We start from the raw sequence: 5,608 nt of genomic DNA, 5'->3' as shown, positions 1-5,608 counted from the left end.
GCCGGTCTTAGGATCACGGCGGACCTCGGAATCAAGAAGCTCATCGTCAATGGCGACTCGCAGCTCGTCGTCAAGCAAGTCAACAAGGACTACCAGAGCCTATTGATGAAGGCCTACATCGATGAAGTGAGAAAGCTGGAAGAGCGTTTCGGTGGTATACAGGCTGAATACGTTCCCCGAGCGGAGAACGATATCGCTGATTACCTGTCAAAACGCGCTGCCCTCAAGCTACCTGTGGAACCAGGTACCTTTGTGCTCCAGCTAACTCAGCCATCCGTTGATCCATCAACAGAGAAGAACAAGAGGAGGAAATCAGGACCCGGCAAGTACTTTACCGCCGAGCTCCCCGGAGCCGCCGGCAAGGATGTTGCCGGGGACACTGAGCCCGCCATGGGACGGCTAGCTCCGGCGGAGTGTCAAGCTCTTGCCGTCGAGACAGCCGCTCCTATAGTGGAGGAAATGCCTTTAGTCCTCGCCGTCGAGCCTCAGGCTCCAGCATGGGCACAGCATACCGTCCAATTCCTCCAAACAGGGGAACTTCCTGAAGAGCGGGAAGAAGTGGAAAAAGTAGCCCGTCGCTCTATCATGTACCAGTTCGTCGATGACGTCCTGTACAGGAAGAGGCCGAACGGTGTGAAATTGAAGTGTATCCCTCGGGAGGAAGGACTGGAGCTGTTGGCGGAGATACACGGAGGCATATGTGGATCCCACTTCGGGTCAAGGGCCCTTGTCGGCAAGGCATTTCGACAAGGCTTCTTCTGGCCCACCGCCCTCCAGGATGCGACGACACTAGTCACTAGGTGTGAAGCGTGTCAGTTCCATTCAAAGAAGCTTCATCAACCAGCTCAAGCCCTTCAAACCATTCCTCTCTCCTGGCCCTTCTCGGTCTGGGGGCTCGACATACTGGGCCCTTTCCCTCGCGCTGTCGGGGGCTTTGAGTACTTGTACGTTGCAATCGACAAGTTCACAAAGTGGCCGGAGGTGGAGGCAGTGAGGAAGGTCACAACTCAGTCAGTCGTCAAGTTCTTCAAGGGACTAGTGTGCCGTTTTGGTGTACCCAACAGGGTCATCACCGACAACGGCACACAGTTCACAAGCCGCACCTTCATGCAATATATCCAAGACCTCGGCAGCAAAGTCTGTTTCGCTTCCGTTGCTCACCCACGAAGCAATGGTCAAGCTGAGAGGGCAAATGCTGAAGTACTACGAGGCTTAAGGACCAAGACCTTTGACAGGCTGCATAAGAGTGGAAGGCGCTGGATTGATGAGTTGCCGACGGTTCTTTGGTCGATCAGGACGACGCCAAATCGAGCCACCGGCCGGACACCTTTTTCCCTGGTATACGGGGCAGAAGCAGTTCTCCCCACTGAACTCATATACGGGTCACCTCGAGTGCTCGCTTATGATGAGCTTGAGCAAGAGCAACTGCGGCAAGATGCCGCAATGCTCCTTGAGGAAGATCGTCTTCGGGCGGCTGTGAAAGCAGCACGCTACCAGCAAGCCTTGCGTCGCTACCATAGCCGCAAGGTCCATGCCCGACGCCTTGAGGAAGGCGACCTTGTCCTTCGACGCGTTCAATCGGCCAAGAATTCCAGCAAGTTGACGCCAAAGTGGGAAGGCCCTTATCGGGTAATACGAGTCACCAGGCCCGGCGCAGTCCGCCTGGAGACCGAAGATGCCGTTCCGGTGAGTAACTCCTGGAACATTGAGCATCTTCGCAAGTTTTACCCGTGAGGCGCGGCTTGCCGGGCCCCCCGGCAAGCCACCTTTTGTACAAGCATTGCCAATGATGCATGTAACCCTTTGTACAAAGCCAAGCGCAGACCCTAAGCATAAATAAATGAAGTGCTGGCGCCCTAAGTTATAGCATGCATGCTAGGTCGAGTCTCGTCCTTGGTTAGGGTTGATAGTGCTTAGCGGCGACTAACCCCTAGCTTAGAGGTCGAGTGTGCGTCTCTTTGCCATTCTTTCGTCTTCTTTGGTTCGCAGGACTCACATGTATCCTTGACGGATCACTTGAGGACGAAAAAGAGAAGAGGCACAGACCAGCATCTAGACCCCGGCAAGCCAGTATTGCCGGGAGCTGCAAGAGCAAAGATTCACCCACGGCAAACCAGAGTTGCCGGGGGCTACAACTTCAGATTAGTTCTTCATCCCTTATCATGCATTCCCTTATGGACGGAGGTATGTGAAACCTCGTTTTTTCCTAAAAACTACCGCGCTCCCCTAACTCTAGGCCCTAGGGCTTGTTCCTGGGACCAGGTTTGGTAGTAGTCGCGGCAGCGAGAGGATGAAACAAGGAGCCTGAACCCACCTCATCCCTGCCTCCACCAAGGGTGTGAGAAAGGTCGAGCGAAGTGGGGAGACGGCAAGGCCTGTTGCCGTGCAAGGAAATGTTTATCTTAAGGATATCAATGGCTTACTCCTTGTCGTGGGTTCTACCCATAAACAAATAACCCGACAAGCATCCCTTTTTCATTAAAAACATTCCACTCAGGTACAGTCCATAGGGAATGAAAAACATGAATGATGGGATTACAAGTTTTAAATCCAGCTAAGGCCCGAAGGCTTACAAACTAAAAAGAGATAAGATGCCCGTAATCCCTTTCTTGTCCCTCTCCTCAGGAGCCAGGTCAAGGAGGCGAAAAGGGCAAAAGGAGCGCCTAGGCGAGCTACGGGTGGCAGAAGACACCAAGAGAACATCTCGGTGGCCGTCCGAAGGCTGGATGGTGATGGCGGCGCCGGAAGCAGAGCTCGAAGACGAGGCGGCAGGACGTCAGCACGCGTCAAAGGCATCGGTGCCTGCATACTCCAACTTGACGGCCTTGCCGCCCGCCCTCTTCCTCTTCCGCAGCCTCCCAACGCCAGCCGCCTAAGGAGACAACCCCGAGAAGCTCAGGGAGCCGGCGACGCGGATGATGGGGTCGCCGGTGCCACACGGAGCGGCGCCCGACACCTTATCGGACCTGTCATCCTGCCGCCTACTACCCTCGTCGTCGCTGCCGCTGTCCTCCTCGTCACTCCCGCCCGAGGAGGAGCCTTCACTATCAGAAGAGCTCTCCACGCAGCACCTTTCATGGGTCACAAAGCACCCGAAGACCTTGACGGAGAGGAGGCCACCCTCCATTAGCTTAAAATGAAGAGTGAGACCCTCCGTCAAGCGGTGGATATGGGCAAACGTCTTCCATCCCCGACGGAGATACATCACGTGAGGGGCGGGGAAATCGACGCGGGCCCACGTACCACTGATCGCGCAGCCCCTCATGTGCAGCCACAACGACTCCGGCGGATCCGACTCCATCTCCCGCGCGAATGGAGTCGGGAGACGAAGGCGACAGCGAGGCGTCCGGCGTAGCCTGATGAAGAGCTCGCAAGGGTCATCCCCAACGTGGCCCTCCATGGGGGGAAGAGCTGCTGGCGGAGGCGAGGCCGGCGCGTCGCCCCGTCCTCCTCTTCCCCGAGCGCCTCGGCCTCGCCCACGGCCCCGCCGCCTTCCCCTTCCCCTCGCGGCTGGCTCTGCCACCACGCGTGCAGGAGAAGGAGGGACGCGTTGTCGAGCGGCGACCCTCGCCGCCACCGTTGAAGGACCAGGATTCCCTCTCTCCATGACGGATGGAAGGGGGGAGCAGAAGCTGAAGGAAGGAGGAGATGAAGGAATGCGGGACGCCATCCCCCCCTCCCGCTCTATATAAAGGGACGGGGTGGGGGCTCGGCCGCCCCGCTCAGCCAATCAAGACGCGGAAGGCGCAGGGAACTGGGACTGACCCGCCGCCCCAGCCCGCGGCGGCCCGGTTTCCCGCCTTCACCGTTCGCCACCCAAGCGCATGAGAGCCACGTGGCATGCGTGCAGGACCGAGGCGACGGGTGAGGCAACCTCTCCCCACCCCGTGATCGTGGGGAGTGGACGCCTTGAAGACCACGCCTCGGCCCCGTTCAGTAAATGGGCCGCGCCTCCGCGCCTCCCTCCGTTTATGGGGAAGGCGCAAACCGCCCCCTTTACTACGACGTGACGCATGCATGCAGAGCCCAGCCCCACGCATGCCGCCCACGTCACACACGCCTCCCCACGCCGCGCCACGCGCGGGAAGCATGGGAAGCGCAGCGCGCGAAGAGACTTACCGTGGTAAAAACCGCCCTGCCTGCCCGCGCACCGTTTTTGGGCCTAGCCCAACGATGCGATTGCACTTACGTGTGGCCCAGGCCCAGGGGCTCCTATCGGTGTACAAAAAGAGGGGTACACTTTTTGTACCCCTATAACTGTGCACGGGCAGTCTGAGCCACGGGCACCACCACACTGAGCAAGGCAAGGGAGGTGAGCCAAGGTAGGGCCAAAGCTCAGGAGAAGCAGAACGACGCCAAGACCAAGACCACAAAGAGCAAAGGGGACGAAGCGGACCCCCCGACAAGATCCTTGCCGGGAGGCGGTTTTGGCAAACCTAGCAAGACCCTTGTCGTGGCAGCTCGCCCCACACCTACGGAGTGAGTCACACTTGAGTCCACTGCCCCCATGGGGCAAGGATTCGGGAGACATCCCCGTGGTAGCATGAAGATCTTTGTGAAGACATTCGAGATCAGATACACCCTTCAGAAGATGATGATCCTTGGCGGGATCCCAGCCAAAGAGGACCACAAGGCCCCCGGCAAGAGCCTTGCCGGGGATGACAGGAGGTGCCACGGCAAGACCCTTGCCGGGGCCCCGGCAAGGCCCTTGCCAAGAACACCCGTTGGGCCACCATCAGGCCCATGCCAGTCAAACCTCCACCGCCGTTCGCATGCAGCTGCTGACCCAACCAGCTGGACAGGCACCTGCGTGGCGGCATGCAGATCTTCGTGGAGACCCACCACTGCGCCACCTCAGCTGTCTGCCTGCCTACATGGCACCGCGGGCGCCGCTGGCCAGGGCGCGTGTCGACGCGAGAGGGAGCGGCGACGGACGAGACAGGGCTCTCCCCCGTCCCCGATAAAGCAAGGACACCTGGGCAAGACGCATTAAATACGCCTTGTCATGTAATGCGAGGGATAACCTCACATCACTGCTCCCTTTCCACCTCCTGGTGCTACTGTGGCAACCCCCTTTCCTATAAAAGGAGGCCCAAGGCGAGCAGGCGGAGGATTCGGCTTTTTGGAGCTCCTCACGCCCCATGGCTAGCTCAACAACATAGATATACAATCCACCAAAGTAGGAGTAGGGTTTTATGCATCCCCGCGGCCCGAACCTGGATAAATGAACCATGTGCTATCTGTTTGATCCGCTCTTCTCACGACCCCGCGCCCCGCAACCGTAGTAGGGATTCTTGTGATCCCATAGGTGTCGTTCCCACCGACAGCATCCGTGGAGCGGGTCCGGTGTAGTGGACGAAGGCTTCGGCGTGCGCGTTGTACAGTGCTTTCGGTGAGGCGGATCTGTTGTGGCGGACGAGGGCTTGAACGAAGGGCCAGCGACTGGGCGGACGAGGGAGTCAGTGAAGGGCCTACGCTGTGGTGGACGAGGGCGCCGGTTAAGCAGATCCGGTGCGGTGGACCATCATGGCGGTCAAGGAGATCTGGAGCGGTGGACAAGCCAGTCGCTGAAGCGGCTCCGGTGAAGTGGTGAGTTGGCAGTTGGGGG

Source organism: Triticum dicoccoides, chromosome 2A (genome assembly GCF_002162155.2).
Source record: "Triticum dicoccoides isolate Atlit2015 ecotype Zavitan chromosome 2A, WEW_v2.0, whole genome shotgun sequence".
NCBI classification, from domain to species: domain Eukaryota; kingdom Viridiplantae; phylum Streptophyta; class Magnoliopsida; order Poales; family Poaceae; genus Triticum; species Triticum dicoccoides.
This window is presented reverse-complemented; position numbering follows the sequence as displayed.